Consider the following 22,313-nt stretch of genomic DNA (forward strand, 5'->3'; position numbering starts at 1 on the left):
AGAGTTACACTGATGTGTGTTTGCAGCAGTTTAGAAACCCTTTCTTTGGAGAATGCAGAATCAGTCATTTCAAGCCCTAGAGACGCATATAAGAGTTAGCAGTAAGAATGCGTTTAAAACACAGAAGACCCGCTTCTTACGAACTCATCTGCTGTGTGTTGGTTCCTTTTAGGAAGTTGCATCTATGTTTAGATTCAGCGAGGTAGAAACACGTTTCTTCTAAAAACTGCGTTTGGATATTCCAGAGTGGATAGGAGAAGAGGCTGTAAAGAGAAATACCTTGCTCTAAAACCAAAACGGAGCTATCTAGCAGAATGGTTGTCAATGTGTGTATTCAACTTCCAGAGTTAAACATATGTGTGTTTGCAGCAGTTCAGAAACCCTTTCTTTGGAGAATGCAGAAACAGTCTTTTCCCGCACTAAAAACGCTTATAAGAGTTAGCAGTAAGAATGCGTTTAAAACACAGAAGACCCGCTTATTACGAACTCATCTGCTGTGTGTTGGTTCCTTTTAGGAAGTTGCATCTATGTTTAGATTCAGCGAGGTAGAAACACGTTTCTTCTAAAAGCTGCGTTTGGACATTCCAGAGTGGATGGGAGAACAGGCTGTAAAGAGAAATATCTTGCTCTAAAACCAAAACGGAGCTATCTAGCAGAATGGTTGTCAATGTGTGTATTCAACAGCCATAGTTAAACTGATGTGTGTTTGCAGCAGTTCAGAAACACTTTCTTTGGAGAATGCAGAAACAGTCATTTCAAGCCCTAGAGACGCATATAAGAGTTAGCAGTAAGAATGCGTTTAAAACACAGAAGACCCGCTTATTACGGACTCATCTGCTGTGTGTTGGTTCCTTTTAGGAAGTTGAATCTATGTTTAAATTCAGCGAGGTAGAAACACGTTTCTTCTAAAAGCTGCGTTTGGACATTCCAGAGTGGATGGGAGAACAGGCTGTAAAGAGAAATACCTTGCTCTAAAACCAAAACGGAGTTATCTAGCAGAATGGTTGTCAATGTGTGTATTCAACTTCCAGAGTTAAACATATGTGTGTTTGCAGCAGTTCAGGAACCCTTTCTTTGGAGAATGCAGAAAGAGTCTTTTCCCGCCCTAGAGACGCTTATAGGAGTTAGCAGTAAGAATGCGTTTAAAACACAGAAGACCCGCTTCTTACGAACTCATCTGTTGTGTGTTGGTTCCTTTTAGGAAGTTGCATCTATGTTTAGATTCAGCGAGGTAGAAACACGTTTCTTCTAAAAGCTGCGTGTGGATATTCCAGAGTGGATGGGAGAACAGGCTGTAAAGAGAAATACCTTGCTCTAAAACCAAAACAGAGCTATCTAGCAGAATGGTTGTCAATGTGTGTATTCAACTTCCAGAGTTAAACTGATGTTTGTTTGCAGCAGTTCAGAAACCCTTTCTTTGGAGAATGCAGAAACAGTCTTTTCCAGCTCTAGAGACGCTTATGAGAGTTAGCAGTAAGAATGCGTTTTAAACAGAGAAGACCCGCTTCTTACGAACTCATCTGCTGTGTGTTGGTTCCTTTTAGGAAGTTTCATCTTTGTTTAGATTCAGCGAGATAGAAACACGTTTCTTCTAAAAGCTGCGTTTGGACATTCCAGAGTGGATGGGAGAACAGGCTGTAAAGAGAAGTACCTTGCTCTAAAACCAAAACGGAGCTATCTAGCAGAATGGTTGTCAATGTGTGTATTCAACTTCCAGAGTTAAACATAAGTGTGTTTGCAGCAGTTCAGAAACCGTTTCTTTGGAGAATGCAGAAACAGTCTTTTCCCGCCCTAGAAACGCTTATAAGAGTTAGCAGTAAGAATGCGTTTAAAACACAGAAGACCCGCTTCTTACGAACTCATCTGCTGTGTGTTGGTTCCTTTTAGGAAGTTGCATCTATGTTTAGATTCAGCGAGGTAGAAACACGTTTCTTCTAAAAGCTGCGTTTGGACATTCCAGAGTGGATGGGAAAACAGGCTGTAAAGAGAAATACCTTGCTCTCAAACCAAAACGGAGCTATCTAGCAGAATGGTTGTCAATGCGTATATTCAAAAGCCAGAGTTACACTGATGTGTGTTTGCAGCAGGTTAGAAACCCTTTCTTTGGAGAATGCAGAATCAGTCATTTCAAGGACTAGAGACGCATATAAGAGTTAGCAGTAAGAATGCGTTTAAAACATAGAAGACCCGCTTCTTACGAACTCATCTGCTGTGTGTTGGTTCCTTTTAGGAAGTTGCATCTATGTTTAGATTCAGCGAGGTAGAAACACGTTTCTTCTAAAAGCTGCGTTTGGATATTCCAGAGTGGATAGGAGAAGAGGCTGTAAAGAGAAATACCTTGCTCTAAAACCAAAACGGAGCTATCTAGCAGAATGGTTGTCAATGTGTGTATTCAACTTCCAGATTTAAACATATGTGTGTTTGCAGCAGTTCAGAAACCCTTTCTTTGGAGAATGCAGAAACAGTCTTTTCCCACACTAAAAACGCTTATAAGAGTTAGCAGTAAGAATGCGTTTAAAACACAGAAGACCCGCTTATTACGAACTCATCTGCTGTGTGTTGGTTCCTTTTAGGAAGTTGCATCTATGTTTAGATTCAGCGAGGTAGAAACACGTTTCTTCTAAAAGCTGCGTTTGGACATTCCAGAGTGGATGGGAGAACAGGCTGTAAAGAGAAATATCTTGCTCTAAAACCAAAACGGAGCTATCTAGCAGAATGGTTGTCAATGTGTGTATTCAACAGCCATAATTAAACTGATGTTTGTTTGCAGCAATTCAGAAACACTTTCTTTGGAGAATGCAGAAACAGTCATTTCAAGCCCTAGAGACGCATATAAGAGTTAGCAGTAAGAATGCGTTTAAAACACAGAAGACCCGCTTCTTACGAACTCATCTGCTGTGTGTTGGTTCCTTTTAGGAAGTTGCATCTATGTTTAGATTCAGCGAGGGAGAAACACGTTTCTTCTAAAAGCTGCGTTTGGACATTCCAGAGTGGATGGGAGAACAGGCTGTAAAGAGAAATACCTTGCTCTAAAACCAAAACGGAGCTATCTAGCAGAATGGTTGTCAATGTGTGTATTCAACTTCCAGAGTTAAACATATGTATGTTTGCAGCAGTTCAGAAACCCTTTCTTTGGAGAATGCAGAAACAGTCTTTCCCCGCCCAAGAGACGCTTATAAGAGTTAGCAGTAGGAATGCGTTTAAATCACAGAAGACCCGCTGCTTACGAACTCATCTGCTGTGTGTTGGTTCCTTTTAGGAAGTTGCATCTATGCTTAGATTCAGCGAGGTTGAAACACGTTTCTTCTAAAAGCTGCGTTTGGACATTCCAGAGTGGATGGGAGAACAGGCTGTAAAGAGATATACCTTGCTCTAAAACCAAAACGGAGCTATCTAGCAGAATGGTTGTCAATGTGTGTATTCAACTTCCAGAGTTACACTGATGTGTGCTTCCAGCAGTTTAGAAACCCTTTCTTTGGAGAATGCAGAAACAGTCTTTTCCCGCCCTAGAGACGCATATAAGAGTTAGCAGTAAGAATGCGTTTAAAACACAGAAGACCCGCTTCTTACGAACTCATCTGCTGTGTGTTGGTTCCTTTTAGGAAGTTGCATCTATGCTTAGAATCAGGGAGGTTGAAACACGTTTCTTCTAAAAGCTGCGTTTGGACATTCCAGAGTGGATGGGAGAACAGGCTGTAAAGAGAAATACCTTGCTCTAAAACCAAAACGGAGCTATCTAGCAGAATGGTTGTCAATGTGTGTATTCAACAGCCAGAGTTACACTGATGTGTGTTTGCAGCAGTTTAGAAACCCTTTCTTTGGAGAATGCAGAATCAGTCATTTCAAGCCCTAGAGACGCATATAAGAGTTAGCAGTAAGAATGCGTTTAAAACACAGAAGACCCGCTTCTTACGAACTCATCTGCTGTGTGTTGGTTCCTTTTAGGAAGTTGCATCTATGTTTAGATTCAGCGAGGTAGAAACACGTTTCTTCTAAAAACTGCGTTTGGATATTCCAGAGTGGATAGGAGAAGAGGCTGTAAAGAGAAATACCTTGCTCTAAAACCAAAACGGAGCTATCTAGCAGAATGGTTGTCAATGTGTGTATTCAACTTCCAGAGTTAAACATATGTGTGTTTGCAGCAGTTCAGAAACCCTTTCTTTGGAGAATGCAGAAACAGTCTTTTCCCGCACTAAAAACGCTTATAAGAGTTAGCAGTAAGAATGCGTTTAAAACACAGAAGACCCGCTTATTACGAACTCATCTGCTGTGTGTTGGTTCCTTTTAGGAAGTTGCATCTATGTTTAGATTCAGCGAGGTAGAAACACGTTTCTTCTAAAAGCTGCGTTTGGACATTCCAGAGTGGATGGGAGAACAGGCTGTAAAGAGAAATATCTTGCTCTAAAACCAAAACGGAGCTATCTAGCAGAATGGTTGTCAATGTGTGTATTCAACAGCCATAGTTAAACTGATGTGTGTTTGCAGCAGTTCAGAAACACTTTCTTTGGAGAGTGCAGAAACAGTCATTTCAAGCCCTAGAGACGCATATAAGAGTTAGCAGTAAGAATGCGTTTAAAACACAGAAGACCCGCTTATTACGAACTCATCTGCTGTGTGTTGGTTCCTTTTAGGAAGTTGAATCTATGTTTAAATTCAGCGAGGTAGAAACACGTTTCTTCTAAAAGCTGCGTTTGGACATTCCAGAGTGGATGGGAGAACAGGCTGTAAAGAGAAATACCTTGCTCTAAAACCAAAACGGAGCTATCTAGCAGAATGGTTGTCAATGTGTGTATTCAACTTCCAGAGTTAAACATATGTGTGTGTGCAGCAGTTCAGGAACCCTTTCTTTGGAGAATGCAGAAACAGTCTTTTCCCGCCCTAGAGACGCTTATAGGAGTTAGCAGTAAGAATGCGTTTAAAACACAGAAGACCCGCTTCTTACGAACTCATCTGCTGTGTGTTGGTTCCTTTTAGGAAGTTGCATCTATGTTTAGATTCAGCGAGGTAGAAACACGTTTCTTCTAAAAGCTGCGTTTGGATATTCCAGAGTGGATGGGAGAACAGGCTGTAAAGAGAAATACCTTGCTCTAAAACCAAAACAGAGCTATCTAGCAGAATGGTTGTCAATGTGTGTATTCAACTTCCAGAGTTAAACTGATGTTTGTTTGCAGCAGTTCAGAAACCCTTTCTTTGGAGAATGCAGAAACAGTCTTTTCCAGCTCTAGAGACGCTTATGAGAGTTAGCAGTAAGAATGCGTTTTAAACAGAGAAGACCCGCTTCTTACGAACTCATCTGCTGTGTGTTGGTTCCTTTTAGGAAGTTTCATCTTTGTTTAGATTCAGCGAGATAGAAACACGTTTCTTCTAAAAGCTGCGTTTGGACATTCCAGAGTGGATGGGAGAACAGGCTGTAAAGAGAAATACCTTGCTCTAAAACCAAAACGGAGCTATCTAGCAGAATGGTTGTCAATATGTGTATTCAACTTCCAGAGTTAAACACAAGTGTGTTTGCAGCAGTTCAGAAACCGTTTCTTTGGAGAATGCAGAAACAGTCTTTTCCCGCCCTAGAAACGCTTATAAAAGTTAGCAGTAAGAATGCGTTTAAAACACAGAAGACCCGCTTCTTACGAACTCATCTGCTGTGTGTTGGTTCCTTTTAGGAAGTTGCATCTATGTTTAGATTCAGCGAGGTAGAAACACGTTTCTTCTAAAAGCTGCGTTTGGACATTCCAGAGTGGATGGGAAAACAGGCTGTAAAGAGAAATACCTTGCTCTAAAACCAAAACGGAGCTATCTAGCAGAATGGTTGTCAATGTGTATATTCAAAAGCCAGAGTTACACTGATGTGTGTTTGCAGCAGGTTAGAAACCCTTTCTTTGGAGAATGCAGAATCAGTCATTTCAAGAACTAGAGACGCATATAAGAGTTAGCAGTAAGAATGCGTTTAAAACATAGAAGACCCGCTTCTTACGAACTCATCTGCTGTGTGTTGGTTCCTTTTAGGAAGTTGCATCTATGTTTAGATTCAGCGAGGTAGAAACACGTTTCTTCTAAAAGCTGCGTTTGGATATTCCAGAGTGGATAGGAGAAGAGGCTGTAAAGAGAAATACCTTGCTCTAAAACCAAAACGGAGCTATCTAGCAGAATGGTTGTCAATGTGTGTATTCAACTTCCAGAGTTAAACATATGTGTGTTTGCAGCAGTTCAGGAACCCTTTCTTTGGAGAATGCAGAAACAGTCTTTTCCCGCCCTAGAGACGCTTATAGGAGTTAGCAGTAAGAATGCGTTTAAAACACAGAAGACCCGCTTCTTACGAACTCATCTGCTGTGTGTTGGTTCCTTTTAGGAAGTTGCATCTATGTTTAGATTCAGCGAGGTAGAAACACGTTTCTTCTAAAAGCTGCGTTTGGATATTCCAGAGTGGATGGGAGAACAGGCTGTAAAGAGAAATACCTTGCTCTAAAACCAAAACAGAGCTATCTAGCAGAATGGTTGTCAATGTGTGTATTCAACTTCCAGAGTTAAACTGATGTTTGTTTGCAGCAGTTCAGAAACCCTTTCTTTGGAGAATGCAGAAACAGTCTTTTCCAGCTCTAGAGACGCTTATGAGAGTTAGCAGTAAGAATGCGTTTTAAACAGAGAAGACCCGCTTCTTACGAACTCATCTGCTGTGTGTTGGTTCCTTTTAGGAAGTTTCATCTTTGTTTAGATTCAGCGAGATAGAAACACGTTTCTTCTAAAAGCTGCGTTTGGACATTCCAGAGTGGATGGGAGAACAGGCTGTAAAGAGAAATACCTTGCTCTAAAACCAAAACGGAGCTATCTAGCAGAATGGTTGTCAATATGTGTATTCAACTTCCAGAGTTAAACACAAGTGTGTTTGCAGCAGTTCAGAAACCGTTTCTTTGGAGAATGCAGAAACAGTCTTTTCCCGCCCTAGAAACGCTTATAAAAGTTAGCAGTAAGAATGCGTTTAAAACACAGAAGACCCGCTTCTTACGAACTCATCTGCTGTGTGTTGGTTCCTTTTAGGAAGTTGCATCTATGTTTAGATTCAGCGAGGTAGAAACACGTTTCTTCTAAAAGCTGCGTTTGGACATTCCAGAGTGGATGGGAAAACAGGCTGTAAAGAGAAATACCTTGCTCTAAAACCAAAACGGAGCTATCTAGCAGAATGGTTGTCAATGTGTATATTCAAAAGCCAGAGTTACACTGATGTGTGTTTGCAGCAGGTTAGAAACCCTTTCTTTGGAGAATGCAGAATCAGTCATTTCAAGAACTAGAGACGCATATAAGAGTTAGCAGTAAGAATGCGTTTAAAACATAGAAGACCCGCTTCTTACGAACTCATCTGCTGTGTGTTGGTTCCTTTTAGGAAGTTGCATCTATGTTTAGATTCAGCGAGGTAGAAACACGTTTCTTCTAAAAGCTGCGTTTGGATATTCCAGAGTGGATAGGAGAAGAGGCTGTAAAGAGAAATACCTTGCTCTAAAACCAAAACGGAGCTATCTAGCAGAATGGTTGTCAATGTGTGTATTCAACTTCCAGAGTTAAACATATGTGTGTTTGCAGCAGTTCAGGAACCCTTTCTTTGGAGAATGCAGAAACAGTCTTTTCCCGCCCTAGAGACGCTTATAGGAGTTAGCAGTAAGAATGCGTTTAAAACACAGAAGACCCGCTTCTTACGAACTCATCTGTTGTGTGTTGGTTCCTTTTAGGAAGTTGCATCTATGTTTAGATTCAGCGAGGTAGAAACACGTTTCTTCTAAAAGCTGCGTTTGGATATTCCAGAGTGGATGGGAGAACAGGCTGTAAAGAGAAATACCTTGCTCTAAAACCAAAACAGAGCTATCTAGCAGAATGGTTGTCAATGTGTGTATTCAACTTCCAGAGTTAAACTGATGTTTGTTTGCAGCAGTTCAGAAACCCTTTCTTTGGAGAATGCAGAAACAGTCTTTTCCAGCTCTAGAGACGCTTATGAGAGTTAGCAGTAAGAATGCGTTTTAAACAGAGAAGACCCGCTTCTTACGAACTCATCTGCTGTGTGTTGGTTCCTTTTAGGAAGTTTCATCTTTGTTTAGATTCAGCGAGATAGAAACACGTTTCTTCTAAAAGCTGCGTTTGGACATTCCAGAGTGGATGGGAGAACAGGCTGTAAAGAGAAATACCTTGCTCTAAAACCAAAACGGAGCTATCTAGCAGAATGGTTGTCAATATGTGTATTCAACTTCCAGAGTTAAACATAAGTGTGTTTGCAGCAGTTCAGAAACCGTTTCTTTGGAGAATGCAGAAACAGTCTTTTCCCGCCCTAGAAACGCTTATAAGAGTTAGCAGTAAGAATGCGTTTAAAACACAGAAGACCCGCTTCTTACGAAGTCATCTGCTGTGTGTTGGTTCCTTTTAGGAAGTTGCATCTATGTTTAGATTCAGCGAGGTAGAAACACGTTTCTTCTAAAAGCTGCGTTTGGACATTCCAGAGTGGATGGGAGAACAGGCTGTAAAGAGAAATACCTTGCTCTAAAACCAAAACGGAGCTTTTTAGCAGAATGGTTGTCAATGTGTATATTCATCAGCCAGAGTTACACTGATGTGTGTTTGCAGCAGGTTAGAAACCCTTTCTTTGGAGAATGCAGAATCAGTCATTTCAAGAACTAGAGACGCATATAAGAGTTAGCAGTAAGAATGCGTTTAAAACATAGAAGACCCGCTTCTTACGAACTCATCTGCTGTGTGTTGGTTCCTTTTAGGAAGTTGCATCTATGTTTAGATTCAGCGAGGTAGAAACACCTTTCTTCTAAAAGCTGCGTTTGGATATTCCAGAGTGGATAGGAGAAGAGGCTGTAAAGAGAAATACCTTGCTCTAAAACCAAAACGGAGCTATCTAGCAGAATGGTTGTCAATGTGTGTATTCAACTTCCAGAGTTAAACATATGTGTGTTTGCAGCAGTTCAGGAACCCTTTCTTTGGAGAATGCAGAAACAGTCTTTTCCCGCCCTAGAGACGCTTATAGGAGTTAGCAGTAAGAATGCGTTTAAAACACAGAAGACCCGCTTCTTACGAACTCATCTGTTGTGTGTTGGTTCCTTTTAGGAAGTTGCATCTATGTTTAGATTCAGCGAGGTAGAAACACGTTTCTTCTAAAAGCTGCGTTTGGATATTCCAGAGTGGATGGGAGAACAGGCTGTAAAGAGAAATACCTTGCTCTAAAACCAAAACAGAGCTATCTAGCAGAATGGTTGTCAATGTGTGTATTCAACTTCCAGAGTTAAACTGATGTTTGTTTGCAGCAGTTCAGAAACCCTTTCTTTGGAGAATGCAGAAACAGTCTTTTCCAGCTCTAGAGACGCTTATGAGAGTTAGCAGTAAGAATGCGTTTTAAACAGAGAAGACCCGCTTCTTACGAACTCATCTGCTGTGTGTTGGTTCCTTTTAGGAAGTTTCATCTTTGTTTAGATTCAGCGAGATAGAAACACGTTTCTTCTAAAAGCTGCGTTTGGACATTCCAGAGTGGATGGGAGAACAGGCTGTAAAGAGAAATACCTTGCTCTAAAACCAAAACGGAGCTATCTAGCAGAATGGTTGTCAATATGTGTATTCAACTTCCAGAGTTAAACATAAGTGTGTTTGCAGCAGTTCAGAAACCGTTTCTTTGGAGAATGCAGAAACAGTCTTTTCCCGCCCTAGAAACGCTTATAAGAGTTAGCAGTAAGAATGCGTTTAAAACACAGAAGACCCGCTTCTTACGAAGTCATCTGCTGTGTGTTGGTTCCTTTTAGGAAGTTGCATCTATGTTTAGATTCAGCGAGGTAGAAACACGTTTCTTCTAAAAGCTGCGTTTGGACATTCCAGAGTGGATGGGAGAACAGGCTGTAAAGAGAAATACCTTGCTCTAAAACCAAAACGGAGCTTTTTAGCAGAATGGTTGTCAATGTGTATATTCATCAGCCAGAGTTACACTGATGTGTGTTTGCAGCAGGTTAGAAACCCTTTCTTTGGAGAATGCAGAATCAGTCATTTCAAGAACTAGAGACGCATATAAGAGTTAGCAGTAAGAATGCGTTTAAAACATAGAAGACCCGCTTCTTACGAACTCATCTGCTGTGTGTTGGTTCCTTTTAGGAAGTTGCATCTATGTTTAGATTCAGCGAGGTAGAAACACCTTTCTTCTAAAAGCTGCGTTTGGATATTCCAGAGTGGATAGGAGAAGAGGCTGTAAAGAGAAATACCTTGCTCTAAAACCAAAACGGAGCTATCTAGCAGAATGGTTGTCAATGTGTGTATTCAACTTCCAGAGTTAAACATATGTGTGTTTGCAGCAGTTCAGAAACCCTTTCTTTGGAGAATGTAGAAATAGTCTTTTCCCACACTAAAAACGCTTATAAGAGTTAGCAGTAAGAATGCGTTTAAAACACAGAAGACCCGCTTATTACGAACTCATCTGCTGTTTGTTGGTTCCTTTTAGGAAGTTGCATCTATGTTTAGATTCAGCGAGGTAGAAACACGTTTCTTCTAAAAGCTGCGTTTGGACATTCCAGAGTGGATGGGAGAACAGGCTGTAAAGAGAAATATCTTGCTCTAAAACCAAAACGGAGCTATCTAGCAGAATGGTTGTCAATGTGTGTATTCAACAGCCATAGTTAAACTGATGTGTGTTTGCAGCAGTTCAGAAACACTTTCTTTGGAGAATGCAGAAACAGTCATTTCAAGCCCTAGAGACGCATATAAGAGATAGCAGTAAGAATGCGTTTAAAACTCAGAAGACCCGCTTATTACGAACTCATCTGCTGTGTGTTGGTTCCTTTTAGGAAGTTGAATCTATGTTTAAATTCAGCGAGGTAGAAACACGTTTCTTCTAAAAGCTGCGTTTGGACATTCCAGAGTGGATGGGAGAACAGGCTGTAAAGAGAAATACCTTGCTCTAAAACCAAAACGGAGCTATCTAGCAGAATGGTTGTCAATGTGTGTATTCAACTTCTAGAGTTAAACTGATGTGTGCTTCCAGCAGTTCAGAAACCCTTTCTTTGGAGAATGCAGAAACAGTCTTTTCCCGCCCTAGAGACGCTTATAAGAGTTAGCAGTAAGAATGCGTTTAAAACACAGAAGACCCGCTTCTTACGAACTCATATGCTGTGTGTTGGTTCCTTTTAGGAAGTTGCATCTATGCTTAGAATCAGGGAAGTTGAAACACGTTTCTTCTAAAAGCTGCGTTTGGACATTCCAGAGTGGATGGGAGAACAGGCTGTAAAGAGAAATACCTTGCTCTAAAACCAAAACGGAGCTATCTAGCAGAATGGTTGTCAATGTGTGTATTCAACTTCCAGAGTTAAACAAATGTGTGTTTGCAGCAGTTCAGAAACCCTTTCCTTGGAGAATGCAGAAACTGTCTTTTCCCGCACTAAATACGCTTGTAAGAGTTAGCAGTAAGAATGCGTTTAAAACACAGAAGACCCGCTTCTTACAAACTCATCTGCTGTGTGTTGTTTCCTTTTAGGAAGTTGCATCTATGTTTAGATTCAGCGAGGTAGAAACACGTTTCTTCTAAAAGCTGCGTTTGGACATTCAAGAGTGGATGGGAGAACAGGCTGTAAAGAGAAATATCTTGCTCTAAAAACAAAACGGAGCTATCTAGCAGAATGGTTGTCAATGTGTGTATTCAACAGCCATAGTTAAACTGATGTGTGTTTGCAGCAGTTCAGAAACACTTTCTTTGGAGAATGCAGAAACAGTCATTTCAAGCCCTAGAGACGCATGTAAGAGTTAGCAGTAAGAATGCGTTTAAAACACAGAAGACCCGCTTATTACGAACTCATCTGCTGTGTGTTGGTTCCTTTTAGGAAGTTGAATCTATGTTTAAATTCAGCGAGGTAGAAACACGTTTCTTCTAAAAGCTGCGTTTGGACATTCCAGAGTGGATGGGAAAAGAGGCTGTAAAGGGAAATACCTTGCTCTAAAACCAAAACGGAGCTATCTAGCAGAATGGTTGTCAATGTGTGTATTCAACTTCTAGAGTTAAACATATGTGTGTTTGCAGCAGTTCAGGAACCCTTTCTTTGGAGAATGCAGAAACAGTCTTTTCCCGCCCTAGAGACGCTTGTAGGAGTTAGCAGTAAGAATGCGTTTAAAACACAGAAGACCCGCTTCTTTCGAACTCATCTGTTGTGTGTTGGTTCCTTTTAGGAAGTTGCATCTATGTTTAGATTCAGCGAGGTAGAAACACGTTTCTTCTAAAAGCTGCGTTTGGACATTGCATAGTGGATGGGAGAACAGGCTGTAAAGAGAAATACCTTGCTCTAAAACCAAAACGGAGCTATCTAGCAGAATGGTTGTCAATGTGTGTATTCAACTTCCAGAGTTAAACTGATGTTTGTTTGCAGCAGTTCAGAAACCCTTTCTTTGGAGAATGCAGAAACAGTCTTTTCCAGCCCTAGAGACGCATAAAAGGGTTAGCAGTAAGAATGCGTTTTAAACAGAGAAGACCCGCTTCTTATGAACTCATCTGCTCTGTGTTGGTTCCTTTTAGGAAGTTTCATCTTTGTTTAGATTCAGCGAGGTAGAAACACGTTTCTTCTAAAAGCTGCGTTTGGACATTCCAGAGTGGATGGGAGAACAGGCTGTAAAGAGAAATACCTTGCTCTAAAACCAAAACGGAGCTATCTAGCAGAATGGTTGTCAATGTGTGTATTCAACTTCCAGAGTTAAACATATGTGTGTTTGCAGCAGTTCAGAAACCGTTTCTTTGGAGAATGCAGAAACAGTCTTTTCCCGCCCTAGAAACGCTTATAAGAGTTAGCAGTAAGAATGCGTTTAAAACACAGAAGACCCGCTTCTTACGAACTCATCTGCTGTGTGTTGGTTCCTTTTAGGAAGTTGCATCTATGTTTAGATTCAGCGAGGTAGAAACACGTTTCTTCTAAAAGCTGCGTTTGGACATTCCAGAGTGGATGGGAAAACAGGCTGTAAAGAGAAATACCTTGCTCTAAAACCAAAACGGAGCTATCTAGCAGAATGGTTGTCAAAGTGTGTATTCAACTTCCAGAGTTAAACATAGGTGTGTTTGCAGCAGTTCAGAAACCCTTTCTTTGCAGAATGCAGAAACCGTCAATTCTAGCCCTAGAGACACATATAAGAGTTAGCAGTAAGAATGCGTTTAAAACACAGAAGACCCGCTTCTTACGAACTCATCTGCTCTGTGTTGGTTCCTTTTAGGAAGTTGCATCTATGTTTAGATTCAGCGAGGGAGAAACACGTTTCTTCTACAAGCTGCGTTTGGACATTCCAGAGTGGATGGGAGAACAGGCTGTAAAGAGAAATACCTTGCTCTAAAACCAAAACGGAGCTATCTAGCAGAATGGTTGTCAATGTGTGTATTCAACTTCCAGAGTTAAACATATGTGTGTTTGCAGCAGTTCAGAAACCCTTTCTTTGGAGAATGCAGAAACAGTCTTTTCCCGCCCTAGAGACGCTTATAAGAGTTAGCAGTAGGAATGCGTTTAAAACACAAAAGACCCGCTTCTTACGAACTCATCTGCTGTGTGTTGGTTCCTTTTAGGAAGTTGCATCTATGTTTAGATTCAGCGAGGTAGAAACACGTTTCTTCTAAAAGCTGCGTTTGGACATTCCAGAGTGGATGGGAAAACAGGCTGTAAAGAGAAATACCTTGCTCTAAAACCAAAACGGAGCTATCTAGCAGAATGGTTGTCAATGTGTGTATTCAACTTCCAGAGTTAAACTGATGTGTGCTTCCAGCAGTTCAGAAACCCTTTCTTTGGAGAATGCAGAAACAGTCTTTTCCCGCCCTAGAGACGCTTATAAGAGTTAGCAGTAAGAATGCGTTTAAAACACAGAAGACCCGCTTCTTACGAACTCATATGCTGTGTGTTGGTTCCTTTTAGGAAGTTGCATCTATGCTTAGAATCAGGGAGGTTGAAACACGTTTCTTCTAAAAGCTGCGTTTGGACATTCCAGAGTGGATGGGAGAACAGGCTGTAAAGAGAAATACCTTGCTCTAAAACCAAAACGGAGCTATCTAGCAGAATGGTTGTCAATGTGTGTATTCAACAGCCAGAGTTACACTGATGTGTGTTTGCAGCAGTTTAGAAACCCTTTCTTTGGAGAATGCAGAATCAGTCATTTCAAGCCCTAGAGACGCATATAAGAGTTAGCAGTAAGAATGCGTTTAAAACACAGAAGACCCGCTTCTTACGAACTCATCTGCTGTGTGTTGGTTCCTTTTAGGAAGTTGCATCTATGTTTAGATTCAGCGAGGTAGAAACACGTTTCTTCTAAAAACTGCGTTTGGATATTCCAGAGTGGATAGGAGAAGAGGCTGTAAAGAGAAATACCTTGCTCTAAAACCAAAACGGAGCTATCTAGCAGAATGGTTGTCAATGTGTGTATTCAACTTCCAGAGTTAAACATATGTGTGTTTGCAGCAGTTCAGAAACCCTTTCTTTGGAGAATGCAGAAACAGTCTTTTCCCGCACTAAAAACGCTTATAAGAGTTAGCAGTAAGAATACGTTTAAAACACAGAAGACCCGCTTATTACGAACTCATCTGCTGTGTGTTGGTTCCTTTTAGGAAGTTGCATCTATGTTTAGATTCAGCGAGGTAGAAACACGTTTCTTCTAAAAGCTGCGTTTGGACATTCCAGAGTGGATGGGAGAACAGGCTGTAAAGAGAAATATCTTGCTCTAAAACCAAAACGGAGCTATCTAGCAGAATGGTTGTCAATGTGTGTATTCAACAGCCATAGTTAAACTGATGTGTGTTTGCAGCAGTTCAGAAACACTTTCTTTGGAGAATGCAGAAACAGTCATTTCAAGCCCTAGAGACGCATATAAGAGTTAGCAGTAAGAATGCGTTTAAAACACAGAAGACCCGCTTATTACGGACTCATCTGCTGTGTGTTGGTTCCTTTTAGGAAGTTGAATCTATGTTTAAATTCAGCGAGGGAGAAACACGTTTCTTCTACAAGCTGCGTTTGGACATTCCAGAGTGGATGGGAGAACAGGCTGTAAAGAGAAATACCTTGCTCTAAAACCAAAACGGAGTTATCTAGCAGAATGGTTGTCAATGTGTGTATTCAACTTCCAGAGTTAAACATATGTGTGTTTGCAGCAGTTCAGGAACCCTTTCTTTGGAGAATGCAGAAAGAGTCTTTTCCCGCCCTAGAGACGCTTATAGGAGTTAGCAGTAAGAATGCGTTTAAAACACAGAAGACCCGCTTCTTACGAACTCATCTGCTGTGTGTTGGTTCCTTTTAGGAAGTTGCATCTATGTTTAGATTCAGCGAGGTAGAAACACGTTTCTTCTAAAAGCTGCGTTTGGACATTCCAGAGTGGATGGGAAAACAGGCTGTAAAGAGAAATACCTTGCTCTAAAACCAAAACGGAGCTATCTAGCAGAATGGTTGTCAATGTGTGTATTCAACTTCCAGAGTTAAACTGATGTGTGCTTCCAGCAGTTCAGAAACCCTTTCTTTGGAGAATGCAGAAACAGTCTTTTCCCGCCCTAGAGACGCTTATAAGAGTTAGCAGTAAGAATGCGTTTAAAACACAGAAGACCCGCTTCTTACGAACTCATATGCTGTGTGTTGGTTCCTTTTAGGAAGTTGCATCTATGCTTAGAATCAGGGAGGTTGAAACACGTTTCTTCTAAAAGCTGCGTTTGGACATTCCAGAGTGGATGGGAGAACAGGCTGTAAAGAGAAATACCTTGCTCTAAAACCAAAACGGAGCTATCTAGCAGAATGGTTGTCAATGTGTGTATTCAACAGCCAGAGTTACACTGATGTGTGTTTGCAGCAGTTTAGAAACCCTTTCTTTGGAGAATGCAGAATCAGTCATTTCAAGCCCTAGAGACGCATATAAGAGTTAGCAGTAAGAATGCGTTTAAAACACAGAAGACCCGCTTCTTACGAACTCATCTGCTGTGTGTTGGTTCCTTTTAGGAAGTTGCATCTATGTTTAGATTCAGCGAGGTAGAAACACGTTTCTTCTAAAAACTGCGTTTGGATATTCCAGAGTGGATAGGAGAAGAGGCTGTAAAGAGAAATACCTTGCTCTAAAACCAAAACGGAGCTATCTAGCAGAATGGTTGTCAATGTGTGTATTCAACTTCCAGAGTTAAACATATGTGTGTTTGCAGCAGTTCAGAAACCCTTTCTTTGGAGAATGCAGAAACAGTCTTTTCCCGCACTAAAAACGCTTATAAGAGTTAGCAGTAAGAATACGTTTAAAACACAGAAGACCCGCTTATTACGAACTCATCTGCTGTGTGTTGGTTCCTTTTAGGAAGTTGCATCTATGTTTAGATTCAGCGAGGTAGAAACACGTTTCTTCTAAAAGCTGCGTTTGGACATTCCAGAGTGGATGGGAGAACAGGCTGTAAAGAGAAATATCTTGCTCTAAAACCAAAACGGAGCTATCTAGCAGAATGGTTGTCAATGTGTGTATTCAACAGCCATAGTTAAACTGATGTGTGTTTGCAGCAGTTCAGAAACACTTTCTTTGGAGAATGCAGAAACAGTCATTTCAAGCCCTAGAGACGCATATAAGAGTTAGCAGTAAGAATGCGTTTAAAACACAGAAGACCCGCTTATTACGGACTCATCTGCTGTGTGTTGGTTCCTTTTAGGAAGTTGAATCTATGTTTAAATTCAGCGAGGTAGAAACACGTTTCTTCTAAAAGCTGCGTTTGGACATTCCAGAGTGGATGGGAGAACAGGCTGTAAAGAGAAATACCTTGCTCTAAAACCAAAACGGAGTTATCTAGCAGAATGGTTGTCAATGTGTGTATTCAACTTCCAGAGTTAAACATATGTGTGTTTGCAGCAGTTCAGGAACCCTTTCTTTGGAGAATGCAGAAAGAGTCTTTTCCCGCCCTAGAGACGCTTATAGGAGTTAGCAGTAAGAATGCGTTTAAAACACAGAAGACCCGCTTCTTACGAACTCATCTGTTGTGTGTTGGTTCCTTTTAGGAAGTTGCATCTATGTTTAGATTCAGCGAGGTAGAAACACGTTTCTTCTAAAAGCTGCGTGTGGATATTCCAGAGTGGATGGGAGAACAGGCTGTAAAGAGAAATACCTTGCTCTAAAACCAAAACAGAGCTATCTAGCAGAATGGTTGTCAATGTGTGTATTCAACTTCCAGAGTTAAACTGATGTTTGTTTGCAGCAGTTCAGAAACCCTTTCTTTGGAGAATGCAGAAACAGTCTTTTCCAGCTCTAGAGACGCTTATGAGAGTTAGCAGTAAGAATGCGTTTTAAACAGAGAAGACCCGCTTCTTACGAACTCATCTGCTGTGTGTTGGTTCCTTTTAGGAAGTTTCATCTTTGTTTAGATTCAGCGAGATAGAAACACGTTTCTTCTAAAAGCTGCGTTTGGACATTCCAGAGTGGATGGGAGAACAGGCTGTAAAGAGAAGTACCTTGCTCTAAAACCAAAACGGAGCTATCTAGCAGAATGGTTGTCAATGTGTGTATTCAACTTCCAGAGTTAAACATAAGTGTGTTTGCAGCAGTTCAGAAACCGTTTCTTTGGAGAATGCAGAAACAGTCTTTTCCCGCCCTAGAAACGCTTATAAGAGTTAGCAGTAAGAATGCGTTTAAAACACAGAAGACCCGCTTCTTACGAACTCATCTGCTGTGTGTTGGTTCCTTTTAGGAAGTTGCATCTATGTTTAGATTCAGCGAGGTAGAAACACGTTTCTTCTAAAAGCTGCGTTTGGACATTCCAGAGTGGATGGGAAAACAGGCTGTAAAGAGAAATACCTTGCTCTCAAACCAAAACGGAGCTATCTAGCAGAATGGTTGTCAATGCGTATATTCAAAAGCCAGAGTTACACTGATGTGTGTTTGCAGCAGGTTAGAAACCCTTTCTTTGGAGAATGCAGAATCAGTCATTTCAAGCCCTAGAGACGCATATAAGAGTTAGCAGTAAGAATGCGTTTAAAACACAGAAGACCCGCTTCTTACGAACTCATCTGCTGTGTGTTGGTTCCTTTTAGGAAGTTGCATCTATGTTTAGATTCAGCGAGGGAGAAACACGTTTCTTCTAAAAGCTGCGTTTGGACATTCCAGAGTGGATGGGAGAACAGGCTGTAAAGAGAAATACCTTGCTCTAAAACCAAAACGGAGCTATCTAGCAGAATGGTTGTCAATGTGTGTATTCAACTTCCAGAGTTAAACATATGTATGTTTGCAGCAGTTCAGAAACCCTTTCTTTGGAGAATGCAGAAACAGTCTTTCCCCGCCCAAGAGACGCTTATAAGAGTTAGCAGTAGGAATGCGTTTAAATCACAGAAGACCCGCTGCTTACGAACTCATCTGCTGTGTGTTGGTTCCTTTTAGGAAGTTGCATCTATGCTTAGATTCAGCGAGGTTGAAACACGTTTCTTCTAAAAGCTGCGTTTGGACATTCCAGAGTGGATGGGAGAACAGGCTGTAAAGAGAAATACCTTGCTCTAAAACCAAAACGGAGCTATCTAGCAGAATGGTTGTCAATGTGTGTATTCAACTTCCAGAGTTACACTGATGTGTGCTTCCAGCAGTTTAGAAACCCTTTCTTTGGAGAATGCAGAAACAGTCTTTTCCCGCCCTAGAGACGCATATAAGAGTTAGCAGTAAGAATGCGTTTAAAACACAGAAGACCCGCTTCTTACGAACTCATCTGCTGTGTGTTGGTTCCTTTTAGGAAGTTGCATCTATGCTTAGAATCAGGGAGGTTGAAACACGTTTCTTCTAAAAGCTGCGTTTGGACATTCCAGAGTGGATGGGAGAACAGGCTGTAAAGAGAAATACCTTGCTCTAAAACCAAAACGGAGCTATCTAGCAGAATGGTTGTCAATGTGTGTATTCAACAGCCAGAGTTACACTGATGTGTGTTTGCAGCAGTTTAGAAACCCTTTCTTTGGAGAATGCAGAATCAGTCATTTCAAGCCCTAGAGACGCATATAAGAGTTAGCAGTAAGAATGCGTTTAAAACACAGAAGACCCGCTTCTTACGAACTCATCTGCTGTGTGTTGGTTCCTTTTAGGAAGTTGCATCTATGTTTAAATTCAGCGAGGTAGAAACACGTTTCTTCTAAAAACTGCGTTTGGATATTCCAGAGTGGATAGGAGAAGAGGCTGTAAAGAGAAATACCTTGCTCTAAAACCAAAACGGAGCTATCTAGCAGAATGGTTGTCAATGTGTGTATTCAACTTCCAGAGTTAAACATATGTGTGTTTGCAGCAGTTCAGAAACCCTTTCTTTGGAGAATGCAGAAACAGTATTTTCCCGCACTAAAAACGCTTATAAGAGTTAGCAGTAAGAATGCGTTTAAAACACAGAAGACCCGCTTATTACGAACTCATCTGCTGTGTGTTGGTTCCTTTTAGGAAGTTGCATCTATGTTTAGATTCAGCGAGGTAGAAACACGTTTCTTCTAAAAGCTGCGTTTGGACATTCCAGAGTGGATGGGAGAACAGGCTGTAAAGAGAAATATCTTGCTCTAAAACCAAAACGGAGCTATCTAGCAGAATGGTTGTCAATGTGTGTATTCAACAGCCATAGTTAAACTGATGTGTGTTTGCAGCAGTTCAGAAACACTTTCTTTGGAGAGTGCAGAAACAGTCATTTCAAGCCCTAGAGACGCATATAAGAGTTAGCAGTAAGAATGCGTTTAAAACACAGAAGACCCGCTTATTACGAACTCATCTGCTGTGTGTTGGTTCCTTTTAGGAAGTTGAATCTATGTTTAAATTCAGCGAGGTAGAAACACGTTTCTTCTAAAAGCTGCGTTTGGACATTCCAGAGTGGATGGGAGAACAGGCTGTAAAGAGAAATACCTTGCTCTAAAACCAAAACGGAGCTATCTAGCAGAATGGTTGTCAATGTGTGTATTCAACTTCCAGAGTTAAACATATGTGTGTGTGCAGCAGTTCAGGAACCCTTTCTTTGGAGAATGCAGAAACAGTCTTTTCCCGCCCTAGAGACGCTTATAGGAGTTAGCAGTAAGAATGCGTTTAAAACACAGAAGACCCGCTTCTTACGAACTCATCTGCTGTGTGTTGGTTCCTTTTAGGAAGTTGCATCTATGTTTAGATTCAGCGAGGTAGAAACACGTTTCTTCTAAAAGCTGCGTTTGGATATTCCAGAGTGGATGGGAGAACAGGCTGTAAAGAGAAATACCTTGCTCTAAAACCAAAACAGAGCTATCTAGCAGAATGGTTGTCAATGTGTGTATTCAACTTCCAGAGTTAAACTGATGTTTGTTTGCAGCAGTTCAGAAACCCTTTCTTTGGAGAATGCAGAAACAGTCTTTTCCAGCTCTAGAGACGCTTATGAGAGTTAGCAGTAAGAATGCGTTTTAAACAGAGAAGACCCACTTCTTACGAACTCATCTGCTGTGTGTTGGTTCCTTTTAGGAAGTTTCATCTTTGTTTAGATTCAGCGAGATAGAAACACGTTTCTTCTAAAAGCTGCGTTTGGACATTCCAGAGTGGATGGGAGAACAGGCTGTAAAGAGAAATACCTTGCTCTAAAACCAAAACGGAGCTATCTAGCAGAATGGTTGTCAATATGTGTATTCAACTTCCAGAGTTAAACACAAGTGTGTTTGCAGCAGTTCAGAAACCGTTTCTTTGGAGAATGCAGAAACAGTCTTTTCCCGCCCTAGAAACGCTTATAAAAGTTAGCAGTAAGAATGCGTTTAAAACACAGAAGACCCGCTTCTTACGAACTCATCTGCTGTGTGTTGGTTCCTTTTAGGAAGTTGCATCTATGTTTAGATTCAGCGAGGTAGAAACACGTTTCTTCTAAAAGCTGCGTTTGGACATTCCAGAGTGGATGGGAAAACAGGCTGTAAAGAGAAATACCTTGCTCTAAAACCAAAACGGAGCTATCTAGCAGAATGGTTGTCAATGTGTATATTCAAAAGCCAGAGTTACACTGATGTGTGTTTGCAGCAGGTTAGAAACCCTTTCTTTGGAGAATGCAGAATCAGTCATTTCAAGAACTAGAGACGCATATAAGAGTTAGCAGTAAGAATGCGTTTAAAACATAGAAGACCCGCTTCTTACGAACTCATCTGCTGTGTGTTGGTTCCTTTTAGGAAGTTGCATCTATGTTTAGATTCAGCGAGGTAGAAACACGTTTCTTCTAAAAGCTGCGTTTGGATATTCCAGAGTGGATAGGAGAAGAGGCTGTAAAGAGAAATACCTTGCTCTAAAACCAAAACGGAGCTATCTAGCAGAATGGTTGTCAATGTGTGTATTCAACTTCCAGAGTTAAACATATGTGTGTTTGCAGCAGTTCAGGAACCCTTTCTTTGGAGAATGCAGAAACAGTCTTTTCCCGCCCTAGAGACGCTTATAGGAGTTAGCAGTAAGAATGCGTTTAAAACACAGAAGACCCGCTTCTTACGAACTCATCTGTTGTGTGTTGGTTCCTTTAAGGAAGTTGCATCTATGTTTAGATTCAGCGAGGTAGAAACACGTTTCTTCTAAAAGCTGCGTTTGTATATTCCAGAGTGGATGGGAGAACAGGCTGTAAAGAGAAATACCTTGCTCTAAAACCAAAACAGAGCTATCTAGCAGAATGGTTGTCAATGTGTGTATTCAACTTCCAGAGTTAAACTGATGTTTGTTTGCAGCAGTTCAGAAACCCTTTCTTTGGAGAATGCAGAAACAGTCTTTTCCAGCTCTAGAGACGCTTATGAGAGTTAGCAGTAAGAATGCGTTTTAAACAGAGAAGACCCGCATCTTACGAACTCATCTGCTGTGTGTTGGTTCCTTTTAGGAAGTTTCATCTTTGTTTAGATTCAGCGAGATAGAAACACGTTTCTTCTAAAAGCTGCGTTTGGACATTCCAGAGTGGATGGGAGAACAGGCTGTAAAGAGAAATACCTTGCTCTAAAACCAAAACGGAGCTATCTAGCAGAATGGTTGTCAATATGTGTATTCATCTTCCAGAGTTAAACATAAGTGTGTTTGCAGCAGTTCAGAAACCGTTTCTTTGGAGAATGCAGAAACAGTCTTTTCCCGCCCTAGAAACGCTTATAAGAGTTAGCAGTAAGAATGCGTTTAAAACACAGAAGACCCGCTTCTTACGAAGTCATCTGCTGTGTGTTGGTTCCTTTTAGGAAGTTGCATCTATGTTTAGATTCAGCGAGGTAGAAACACGTTTCTTCTAAAAGCTGCGTTTGGACATTCCAGAGTGGATGGGAGAACAGGCTGTAAAGAGAAATACCTTGCTCTAAAACCAAAACGGAGCTTTTTAGCAGAATGGTTGTCAATGTGTATATTCAACAGCCAGAGTTACACTGATGTGT

The sequence above is a fragment of the Saimiri boliviensis genome, chromosome 18, assembly GCF_048565385.1.
Source record: "Saimiri boliviensis isolate mSaiBol1 chromosome 18, mSaiBol1.pri, whole genome shotgun sequence".
NCBI classification, from domain to species: Eukaryota; Metazoa; Chordata; class Mammalia; order Primates; family Cebidae; genus Saimiri; species Saimiri boliviensis.